At 40.5% G+C, this 12,940-nt stretch overlaps 1 long non-coding RNA gene across 1 annotated transcript; it reads right to left on the bottom strand.

Annotated features, from left to right (window-relative positions):
• Positions 1 to 6,521: 6,521 nt before the first annotated feature.
• On the bottom strand, positions 6,522 to 12,352 carry LOC139051090 (uncharacterized). Its single transcript, XR_011509226.1, has 4 exons — positions 12,031 to 12,352; positions 10,817 to 10,869; positions 9,566 to 9,755; positions 6,522 to 8,494 (listed from the first exon to the last, which is right to left on the bottom strand). It is a non-coding gene; the product is annotated as an uncharacterized lncRNA (long non-coding RNA).
• Between the last annotated feature and the right edge of the window lie 588 nt (positions 12,353 to 12,940).

Here is a 12,940-nt window from a genome sequence, read left to right as displayed (position 1 = left end):
CATTCCATGAGAAATCTGGCTTGTGGTACCGCAGTTATACGGATTTACAGGGTCGTAAGTATGAGCAGCTTTTATTCCCTTTAAAGTATCGCCGTCAATTACTGGACCTCGCGCACGAGAACGCGTGGGCAGGGCATCTCGGCTTGAAGAAAACAAAAGCTCGACTTGCCCAAGAGTACTACTGGCCTCGTTGTTGGAAGGACATTGAAGAGTTTGTGCACTCTTGTGATACATGTCAAAGGGTCGGCAAAAGTACTGACAAATGGAAGGCAATAATGAAGTTGGTACCAGTCACAACTGAGCCTTCCCGTCGGCTGGTAATCGGCATAGCAGGGCCACTGCCCAAGTCCGAAAACGGATGTCTATACATTTTAACTGCCCTTTGTGTCGCAACGAAGTTTCCGGAAGCGGTGCCCCTCAGAGAGCTCAATTCTCCTCAGGTCGTTAACGCGCTCCTTCCTATATTCGCTCGAGTCAGATTTCCTTCGGAAATTCAATGTGATAATGGTAGCGTCTTCACTAGCTGCCTAACCTATACTTTCCTGGAAAGGTGCTGAATCAAAGTGTTCCACAGTTCGATCAATCACCCGCAATCCAATCCAGTAGAGCGAATGCATTCAGTGTTGAAACGAATATTGAGAGCTCTTTGCTTTGAGCGGAAACGTGATTGGGAAGCATGCGTTCCAGCCGCAATGTTCGCTTTGAGATCTGCTCCCCACGTGAGTACGGGATTCAGCCCAGCGGAGCTTGTATACGATCGGAGTTTAAGAACCCCGCTGCGCATGCTACGAGAGGCGTTGGAAGGCTACGATGAGGACCCAAATGTAGTTGCGTACGTTCTTAACTTGCTTCAGAGGCTCGGAAGAACTAAAGACCTTTTCGAGAGCGACCCTAAGGCTGCACAGGCATTGTCAAAGGTGTACTACGACCGGTCAGCAAGGAAGCGTACTTTTGAAGCAGGTAGCCAAGTGATGTTACTGCGGCCTTCTAAAAAAAAATTAACTCGAGGTTCATTAGGAAGGGCCAGCGAATGTTGTATCGAAGCTTTCTGATACAAACTACGAAGTGAAACTAGCCAAACGACCGAACAAATTCTACCACAGCAATTTAATGAAACCATACATTCAGCGTCACGCAGTGGTGAACGTAGTTTTGAGTGTTCAGGACGAGGAAGGTACGAAAATCCTGACCACTGCGGACATTAAAGAAGGTAGTCCGAATGTCCTGCTGGAACAAGTAAAGTTAGAACCTCGTCTAAGCGAAGCCCAAAAGGAGGACTTGAAAATAATTGTTTCTGAGTTTGAAAAGGTCTTTTCTGATTGGCCCGGAAAGACGACGCTAATTGTGCACGACATTGAACTAACATGCGAAGAACCGATACGTAGTAAGCCGTATCGTTGTTCTCCCATACAGAAACGGATTATAGCGGATGAGATTCAGCGCATGTGTGACCTAGGAGTCATTGTGCCGAGTGAGAGCGACTACAGCTCGCCTCTAATACTGGTCCAAGTACCGGGAAAGGATCCGGGGCCGTGCATCGATTATCGACGCCTCAATGCGATAACCCGAGATCAGACCTATCCAATACCGAACCTCGAGGAAAGGATAGCATGGTGGTGCAAATCTGTGAAAAATTGTTGCCCGAAATCAGAACCAACAGGAAAAGGCAGAAAACACAGGAAAAAGAAAAATTGAAAAAACGCGTGGTGTTGCCTTACATTCATGGCTTGTCACATAGGGTAAAAAAGACAGCCCAACGCCATGACGTTCAAGTTCTGTTCTCCGCTCCACAAAAACTAAAAGGCATGTGCAAGAGGGTGAACGCAGGATCCAAAGAGGCAAACCCTAGTGCTACGATCTGTCAGACTAAGCACGTGAAAAAGTACGTGGAATGTGCAACTTCAATTGTTTACCAAATCCCACTAGATTGCGGGAAAGTATACATCGGGCAAACTGGACATTGTCTAAATGATAGGTTACGGGAGCACAAATACACGTGCCAGCTTCTGACAGCACCCAGCAACCTGGCTGCACATTGCAAACAATGCAAATGCGCTCCGCTTCTGGAAAGCGCCACAGTCATTGGCACATCAAAAACAAAAACGGAGCGAGAAATATGGGAGGCGCTTGCGATAGCTAAAGAAAAAGAAATGTGCGTAAGCACTCCGTCCATCGCGCTTATCAAAGCTGAGGTCGAGTTTGCCAGGGCGAACGGGTGCCAGTGAATGACGTATGCCTGACCCGAACTATGATCACATGCCGTGAACTTGATATCTTTTATACCCCCCCCCCGCGCCATATCTCCTTGTATATAAGCGCGTTATTTACCAGTAATAAACAGTTGGTAGGTTGCGCTACGTACGTCCGCACACTAAGAAAAAAAAGAGTACCTCTTACTCTTTTTGGAGAGTCTGGATTCGCTACGTATACGACACACTTTGTGGGAGACACCCGAACTCTCTTTCGACAGAGAGTCCCGAGACTATCTGTGCTCAATACAAGGTGTTTGCGTGACTCCGCGCACAATAGTCATGCACACTCTGTTGTAATAGTCGCCTATACCCTCTCAAATGGGTTACAAGACTAGTGCTGAGGGAGTCCGTTAACAATTCTAAATGAGTCGAACGACTCAAGATAAAGGGTGACATGACCACTGCTGAAGGATTCGGGTAACTGTTCTTGATGAGTCTGATGACTCCAGCAGTGTGTCAAGTTACCCTTTGTGCATGGTGCAGGACTCTTGTAAATGGAGTAAAATAACTAATCCATGTAAGTCGTTTGACTCTCGGATGGCAGTGTCGAGCCGCTTTTCAAAATGTGTCACCAACGTTTGCTGTAAGTACACACGACTACGGCTAGCTCTCAAGATGGCTACTGTGAAAAGACAACATATAAGAAAGAACCCATAGCAAACTTGCCAAAAAGGACGTGGCAGGTTAGCAACAAAATGTTAACATTTCATCACCCTTTGTTGTCTTGTGGAAAATTCAAATGTATTAGTGAGCACAGAATCACCATGAAAGCAAGACAGTTCTCATTACTATTAAACTGGAATCAATAGCCAACCAAGCAAAACAGTCTTAAATAAACATCCAATATGTAGCCTGCAGGTGCATATGCATGACACTGCAATGCAACTCAGAACCATAATGAGACCCCAAAATATTATGTAACTCATGTAGAAGTTCAATTCAGCACTGCACAGGTCTCTAATGTCGAAACATTTATAAGTTAAACCTATTTCACCGTTCTTCGAGACGTGTTTTTATTTAGAACTTACGATTTAACATTTTAAGCAAGTAAGCTACACATAACAAATAAAGAAGGCCGCACTTATGTACAAAGGAGATCCAGATAATCAAGTGCAATAAAAACAATATTCCAACTTAGATTACATAATGTATGCGTTATACTATGCTTGCTGAAAACAACTGGTTGGCAATTGATAATCCAATCTAACAGTAAGAACAGCTGTCTTACCTTATGGTACTCTTGTTGGCACTTTTCCCCCACAACTTGTGCGTGTTAGCGTCAGTTGAAAATTGATCTGAAAAATACCACATTAAAAAGTTGTGCATCAATTTTATTGTCATACAACATGCAACAGTGTATAAAAGCTTCACAACAGATAATATTACAAAAATAAATAGAGCAAAATGTATACTAATTGTTTATTTATGTTGACAAACGTACTTTTCAAGACGAAGTATAACAGCTGACAGACAATTTCGCAGATTGCAATAACCACTAATACAAAACTTGCCATAATGCAAACACGCTGACAAAATATGTAGCACAGGTAGCTGTATTTTGTTACGGCAAAGATAGCACATGAGTAATGAGGACAAGGGAGGTAGCAGAACACATAAACTATACCCAGCTGCATGCATGCAGCTGTAACAATACACATGGTGCACCAAGGTCCAAAAGAAACAAAGAGGAAGATGTGAGGAAGGCTTCTTTTACTCATCACAAGCTATCCTGTAAGAGCAGACAGATTATGCACTGGCTGTAATGTACCCTCAGCACATACGTAAATAAGTTCCATTAGGTGCCACATTTACAAATCACTCATACAATGTTCTTGTGATTGTCCTTATTCAGATATTTAACTTGGAAAGCATGATTGAGTTATGTAATGCTTCCCTACGGCTTCGCACATATGCAGAAAGAAGTGTTTCTATAAACATAGGAGATCATGGAAGGATGACTGACACATACTTCTTTTAATTCTTTTGTCTTGGTCTTTATGATTATCTACCACAGTAGTCTTTTGTAGAGTGAAACACATTCAGATAATACACTGCGGGCAACAAAGTGTGAATACCTGTTCTTGATTTCTACCTTTCTCAAGTGTCCCGCTAACGTAAGATTGGTGCAAAAAATTGTCTTCCCAATGTATGCGTTCCCACAAAACAGGAGCAGATGATAAGCCACATTAATGGTGCGTGAAATAAAACATTTGTTCTTAACTTACCACTGCCATTCCAATCTGGTGCGATTTTCTGCTTTGTTGTGTACTCTAGCACAGGTGCTACGCAGTTCACTTGGTGCTCAAAGCAACTCTCACACTATAGCAGGATGTCAATTTTGTTTTTCAAATTCTAAGCGAAACTCAGGTTATGGGGGACAATTGTAAACTTATAGTTTTGCTTTGTATCTTCATAATGTTGTAGAGCAGGGTAGAAAGCAAGAACAGATATTTATAATTTGGGTTCCTATTGTGCATTGCATGGATATGTTTCAATGAATGATAAAACTACTTGGTAGATAAGAGAATTAACTTCGAAGTCTACCATATCAGTAACTGGAAATTTTATGTGTAATTGAAATTTTGTGATTCCCAGTGATGAAGAAACAGTTTTGACAAAATGTGCCAAGGCAACTAAGTCACTCATGCTCACAAAGGAAACAAAATAAAAAGAACCAAGATTGCAATAAGTTCCAACTTGCAACCTAAAGTGAGACACCTCACATGACTGACTTATGTATTTACTGAGCATAATTTACATCTAGCGCATAATCTGCTTGTACAAGATGACGAACAATTAGTTACTGTTGCTTTCTCTCTGGGGCATTTGGCTCTTCTGAACACATACACATTGTGTGGCAAAGCTGCGTGTATGTAGCTGGGCACAGCTGTTATTCAGCATCAGTCTGTTTTTATGTCCTGTACTATTATCATTGTAATTTATAATTAGCAAATAGCCTAACTATTGGGTTGATCAGCTCCATTTTAAACAAAACATACTGACAGATTTCCCTGTTTATCGCTAACAAAGTGATGGGTACATCATTTCAGATTTCAAGAAACAGCTGTGGAACAGAACAAATGCTGAAGACAGAAAATCTACAATGACCAGTACCTTCTTTATTAAATGCCATGTACTAGCTCTTTCTGCAATGAATACCATTATTACCAAAAATGGTAGCCTGAAAAAATAATTGGGAAATATTTACAAAAGTGACAGAGATTAGAACTGCATGTTAATTACAAATGTCTTCTTAAACAAGATCACAATAATTGAAGTTTCATTAATTTTAGCAAAACACTGACATCCCATTATTGAAGCTAGTCAGTGCTGAAGGTATTGTTAGTTTGTAGGAGTCCTCAGACTGGCAGCTCTAAAATATTTGTCACCATACTTGGTGGAACATGCTTTGCTCTTTCGGATATTACTTTGCCAAAAAGCCTTCTGTAAGCCTTGTAGGATGATCATTACTTTTTGGGTATATGTATATCAGAACTGGTGCTAGTCTGAGTTCTTACAAAGTAGACGTTATTGAGTACTGTAATTCTAATGCCTGCAACAGCTAAAATTTATGTTAGGGAAAATTGTCGCACTGTCATGAAGCAGTTATGTTCAATAATTAGAGGCAGTCACCGTTGAAACACTCAGTACAAAACACAAATATATGGAGTCAAAATTTAAATGTCCAACAAAGTCACGTCTCAAGTCTACATTTCACAGAACTGTCTTTTTTTCTGTTAGTGTGCCAATACCAATTGCACATTCACAAACATTTTAGTATTGCACTTCTGGTAAATGCAGGAAAATTCACCGTCTTTAACAGAAGCCCTTGGGAAGACAGCCCATATTCGCTTCGACAAGAGGACTTGCCTTAAGCTTTGCGTCGCTATGTTGTAGGTCACTGTAGCAAGGGGAACGTTTTGCTGATTGAATATTACTCGAAATATTTTTATTATTTGTACTAGAGGTTTCAAAAGAGAGCCAATTGTAGAGTTCTTCATGCAGATTTCATATATTCCATTAGTTTTTGTTTAGCTGCTTCTTGAGTTATGTCCTATACAACGGCAAAATACATAGTGATATTTGCGGGCACTTTCTTGTGTATTAAATTTTCACAAAAAAGCAGTGTGCTGCAGCTAACTCAGCTCCCTGTAGACTGCAAGGTGCCGATATCTATTCAAACAGCACGTAAAGTTACTAGAAGTATGCAAGATTAGTAGGCAGGCAGGCAGGCCTGCTACTAAAATTATTGAGAATACTTCAATTTTTTCTCACAATAGCATGAGAATAACCTTGTGCTTTATAATTGTCCTATACAAATTAAATTTGGCATACATACTCTTCAAGATAAGCAGAATACCAGTATCTAATTGAAATTGCAATCTAAAAATTATTTAAAGTGGCCTAATATTTTTTGCATAATTCCAGTAATTGTACAAGCTGTTTGGATAGGTATCGCCACTTTGCGGTATACACCTAGCTAAATAAGATACAGCATGAAACCATTTGCGAAACTTTTACATACAAGTGCCCATAAAAATATATTGCCACTATGTAGGACATAACTAAACACCAGCTACACAAAAACCAATGACAATTCAAATCTACATAAAACTCCCTATGAATAGCAGTACATTCAAATTTCTAGTACAAATTAAAAAAGTTGTTTCGAGGAGCATTTCCCCTTAATAGGTGGGTGTCAGTGTTTCTACCAAAGGGTTACAAAATGCCTTGAGGCATACCATAGGGAGTTTTATAAATAGCACATGCATGCATCTGTCTAAAAAGTCCCATGCCCTGCTTGCATTCCTTAGACATTTTTCTGCATTCTGTTGTATGTCACCGTTTGCATCCCTTAACACTGAGGGCGCAAAACCGAAAACCAGCCTATTATACACTTAATTTTTAGCCTGTAAAGGGGTTGTATACGAATGGGGGCAGCCAACTCTAGCATGAGAATAAACAAATATTTGTTCTCGCATTAATGAAACCAGCCAAAATATAATCTCGCAAATCTGGAAATGAATGCACAAAGAACCTTGCTGATTGTTACATTAGTGTCCCGAACAAGATCTTCTGATGTTTATAATTCCTAGTTTTATTCACTTTCCTCTAGTAACTGGGCTTTGACCTGGAATACTCAGTGTAGGAGACTAACCCAGGCCTGGAAGCCAATATTTAAATCTGAAATAGACATTCATCCCCCGACCACATGGCACTGCTACGTCATCAGAAGAAACATGCATCCATGGACATATAGTCTGTAAAATTATTTTTACATGATCTGTAGCGTTACTCTTGCACTAACAAATTCTGAAAATTAGGAAATACATCTGCTATTTAAAGCACTGCTACAAACCCGTGTGTTTGAGAAATGCAATACTCAAAAGGTGTAATACAACCAATGTGTGTATGAAACCTATGCTGCCTTTGACATTCATCAGTGTGGTAAATAAGCACTGAGAAATGCCAAGTGTATCATAGCTTTCATGTCTCAAGCCTTGTATGCGAGTACCAGTATCTTTGCAGTGAAAGAAGTCACGTTATTACCAGACTTATGAGGGGAACCAATGTTTCTCTAGTTCAATAGTTTCTTTCTTGTGCTCCTATATCCTTGAGTTTTTAAAAAATAATGGGTGCTTGAAATAAGTACTCTATATTGCTCTTAAATTTATCCTACACCAGAGCCCGTGTTATGTTACATTTCTTGAACACATTGCAGTGCTGTAGATTATCACAGGAAGAAAAAATGCCGTAAGTTCGTATTTTAGCCTTCCATACAACAAGAATTATTAACCTATCAATTACATCCACAAGTACGAACGAACTATGAGAAACGGGGCTTAAAGGCAGGTATACATTAGAATAGCAGGGGCTGATGGTGAGAATTCTAAGAGAAAGGAACTATTAAAAACTAGATACTAAAGACACATATGAATTATAACAGAAATATTTACAAAGAATTTGAAGAGACAAATAGAATGTCTGTTCAAATCACTCCACCCCAACATTCATCCATGGTTCGATAAGTGATCACAGCCGGTGATGCTGTTTGGATAGATGGTAGGTGAGGCACAGCTGTGAAATAGGTAGCACATGTAGAGGGGTCACCAAAGGTTGCACAGCAGGTTGCCTTGATCTCCGGACTCCCTCAACCCTGATGCGTTGAGCCTGGTTATACGTCGTTCGCAAGAGGCCTGGCCCGAGTGTGCGGCATGGCTTGGGTAAAATTTCGAGGCAACCTGAAAAACACAGATTCATATATTTAGCACCAAAATATTCTGTACCATAGGGCAAATCTGAAGTTTACCATCTGCACATAGCAGATGATGAAAACAGACACAAGTCACCAGACTCAAGGTATATAAATGTGCAAAAGTGGAAATGAATGTGAAGAGCTGCAGGATGGAATCCATCAATTTGTCTTTTGTGGATCAATAATAGTATCTTAACATAAAGTCAAGTGTACATGACCCTCCCTATTTGTGTAAGTAGGCTATTCCATACTAGCTGTTCCAACCTGGCACACAACTTGGAATTTCTTCTTGAAAACTGAGGGCCTTTCAATATAAAACAAATCTCAATTTCACGCAATACTTAAAGCAAAAAAATTTTTACTGCCATAAACATTATGTCAAATTTCGTGTAATGCACCAAAGTATGCATCATAAAATGGCAGCCAAAAATTTGGTTCTTTCATTAAGAGGGCCAAATTTTTAACAACGAAGAGAGGCCTTACACCAAAAACTTGACTGCTTATTATCCACTGCTCAGTTTATTATTGCTATTAAAAATGGACAAAATGGCTTATTAACTTTATTTTCACAGAAGTGACCTACAGCAAAAGCTGCAAATTTATGCAATCCATGTGTTTAGGACTTGTGCTGTGTGCAAGAATGGTATCAGAAAGATACATTAAGCAGCAGTGCACAGAGGAGGATGAACTTGGAAAAGAAGACAGTTTTGGTGTACGTTTATCGGCCTACTTACCACTGAGGCAGCCCTAGTAAATTTATGCCAAATACCATGTATGAGAGTACATTGTATTCTTTTTAAATTGGTAAAGCTTTATCAAAGTAGTTTTTGTGTTAAGCAAAAAAAAAATTGTGCAAGTGGTCTCTTGCAGTTTGAAAATTTGCATCGCATTTCGTCTAATACACATAGCCTCTTGGCGGCTAAGACAAAATGCATGGACTTGAGCATCCCTGCACAGATAGCAGAGAGTCTAATCTGCTTCGAAGTTACGTCTTTCATTGCTGAGTGACTACAAGCCATTTCACTCAAAAAGACGTCGCTTAATTACAGGTATTTACCTGAATCTTTCTGTCGGCTGTCAGCCTGCTGGCATCATCACTAAGGCTGCCAACTCCCTAGTGGACATAGTCGGGACATGGTGGCAGCAGGATGCAGTGGCAGAAGCCACCAAAGGCTCCCAACTACCTAGTGGATGTAGTCAGGACAGGGTGGTGGGAGGACACAGGGGTAGGAGCCGCCAGAGTGTACCTGCAACAAATTTGCACAAATGTTCTTAGTCCTACCATGACATGATTTACAATAAAACTGAGCTGTCTGTGTAACATGGCTACCAATATAAATAAAGGTAAACAGTTAGGTCCTACGACACAACTAGAAGCCCGACAAAAAAGAAACGATACTTATGTTTATGAAAATCCAAACAATGAAACAAAAAATGTGTAACCGGTTTGTGCATGGAAGCTCGGTTGAAACCTGAGCTCATACCATCAAGTGATCTGCTAGACAACTGCAAGCCTGCCACCTAAATATGTCATTGTAAATTATTTTTACATGCGTTATGTTAAGCTGCATTATTACAAGCTCAAAATCTCTTAATATAAGTAAATCACCAAGCTAATTCAATTAACAAATTCCAGTGGTCGTTAATGCAACAAAGTGCAAGCTCGGAATAAAGCTGGCTAAACTGGGCAATGAAAAATAACAATGTGGTTCTCTACATCTTGTTTTCCTGGCTTTCGCTTTAGCACTGGAATATACAAGAATTTTGACATTCCTCATATTTCACCCTGCTAATTTTTATGCCATAATGCATAATACTTCAGCAAGAGGAATAATGCTTTCTTTCAACCGTAAATAGTGATAGAACAAGAAAATTCATTGGAGCCAACGTTTTGAGAAGAAAAATCTCCTTCTCTTTGTCGAAATATTGGCTCCAGCGGTCCTTGTTCTATGGCTCTTCATCAGTTCAAGTCTCTTGTCTTCCAGTGTACCTCTGTACTTTCAATGTTATGTCAATGAAACTGTAATAACGGATCATTAGTAAATGTAGCTGATGAGGAACTTGGGTTTGTTGGTAGATAATGACAGAGTAACTGCGCAACATAGATACGGACAAAGGAGGCTTGTGTGTGTTGTCTCCTCCAGCCATGTCTCCCCTTTGGGTGATTACTCTGTCTCAATGTAAAACTGTTAGCCTTTGCACAATAATAGTACAGTGCATAAAGACAGGAAAGTGGACACAAAAATTACAACAAATAGCATCATATGCTAATGAGATATGCAAAAGTGCCTGCTACGATTTGTCTCACCCATAACGTGCTGGTAAGATGGTGACTTCTGGCTGTTGCCATTTCTTGAATACCTAAAATAAAATACATTTCGAAATTATAAAAATACACAGGACAACAGCAGTAGCCGAGGACATAATGCATTGTTTAGTACAAAAAGGTAAACTAATCTCCGATACACGGCAGACGAAATTTCTTTTATTATGTTAGTACAAAAATACAACACTTCATTTTATTCAATACTGTCAGCGTTTCTTGCTACAAGAAAAAAGGTATTTCTGCATGGAAGCAGCAAAATAATAAATGGCCTTCTACTTTTACAAAATATGTTGCAGCGACTAAGCCAACTACAGCTGTATATACTTAAAATTGTTGTATGCACATTACAATAGCCAAGACAGGATAAACTTGGGTTCATATGCAGCTCACTGGAAGGTACAACTTTGCAATCAACTCATTTCTGCTGGGCAAATATACGAACTAACATGAAACTACACATAAAAGGACCTTTTTTTTCATAAACCACTGGACTCAATATAAAAAATCCAGTAGCAATAGTACAATTTCACCACATAACACAGCCAGGTTTTGTAAGCGTAGTAGGATTTACTATATAAATGTTGCAGCATATTCATGCTTTTAAATTTTTACAACCGTGAAAATAAAGATTACGTAAAAATAATACATTATATATAGGCTTAGATTGTGAGCTAATGTGTTTTCTACTTACAGCCAAATGCACAAAAAAATTGTTCTCTTTCAGCGCTTTGAAAGCGCTGTCTGTTCGCTTGTGCATGCAGCCGCTTAACCGCTCTTAAAATATCTCTGCTGCCACATCGCCTGACACTACCATACAGCGTTGTAGCGCTTTTATTATTCGCGGCAATATACCTAAAGCACTAGTAAATCTTCAGAATGCACAAGCTGCCCTTTCGATTACCTGTCTTCGCCATGCGAAAGTCACACTGGTGCTAGTATTGTATTTACACTTCAAGTTACGCAGTACTTGATATTCTACGGATTTTTCGATGCGACAGGCCACTCGTCACTAGAGTCGTTAAGAACGGTGTTTCTCCTGAGGCTTCCGTTTGCCAGTAGTATTTCCGCCCACATGCGCACGCATGCCTAAGAAACGTCTGTGAACTGCCAAGAGAAACATGGCGCAAAATGTAGCCGTACCGGAAGGGCCGAGTACGCGCCGTTTGTAAACTCGGAACAAAAGCTGATATGCTTACCTGAGACGTTAAGAGAAATATCGCACAGGTCACCCCCCGCTGGTTGTCGGTCGTATGCATCTGGTCGTCTCTGTCCGTTGCGATCTCCCATATCACAATGAAAGATGCAGTGCAAACCGCAGCACTTCGGGCGCTTGTGACGGTCCGGCGATGTCGGCAAAGACGAAATCGGCGATACGCTGCTGCTCGCGGCGGTCCCCTCGTCGCAATCGCACAGCACGGAAAGAAGCTCCCACCGTAACTTGCCACAACGCTTGGTTGCAGTCGCCCTTAACGCAACGATTTCAGTACCACTCAACGACAACGTACTACTCGCGCGTGATGAAGCACAAGTTCAAAATGGCGTCATGCTATTGACGGCTTCGGCTTTGGATCATTTTGTATCTGCACAACTGGGCAAAACAGTTGCGCTAGTTTCGGTTTTGTTTCCTTGCGTTGAAATAAAAACTGTTTTGCTCACTGATAATTTTATGTCACTTAAGTAATGTTTACGAATGAAACAGCCATGAATTTAACACGCGTCTTGAAATACCCGCTACATTCACTTGGCAGAAGCAAAATTTTCTCGTCCGAGTGTGGTTGTGTTTTAAATATCTATCACTGGGCTGTCGGAGCGTGCTCGAAGTGTGAAGACGCGGCGTAATTGTCCTTAATTTGCTTAGCTATAACGATCCAGCTGCCCTTGATTTCTGTCGAGTGCAGTTTGCTCTGATGTAAGGTAGAACTACAAAGCTGCCCAAGTTACTGAATGATCTAGTGCAACTGAAGCTACCAGAACTCCGGTATTTCCTCCACAAGTTCTTGCGACTGTGTGCCGCTGTCACCAAATGCGCGCGTATAGTCATTTGGCGGAGATTTAGCAACACATTTTCTAGAACTATCGTTCACCGCTCTATCACGACATGGCGAA

Source organism: Dermacentor albipictus, chromosome 10 (assembly GCF_038994185.2).
Source record: "Dermacentor albipictus isolate Rhodes 1998 colony chromosome 10, USDA_Dalb.pri_finalv2, whole genome shotgun sequence".
In the NCBI taxonomy this organism is placed as follows: domain Eukaryota; kingdom Metazoa; phylum Arthropoda; class Arachnida; order Ixodida; family Ixodidae; genus Dermacentor; species Dermacentor albipictus.
Note: the sequence above shows the minus strand (reverse complement) of the source record. Positions and strands in the feature narration are given on the sequence as shown.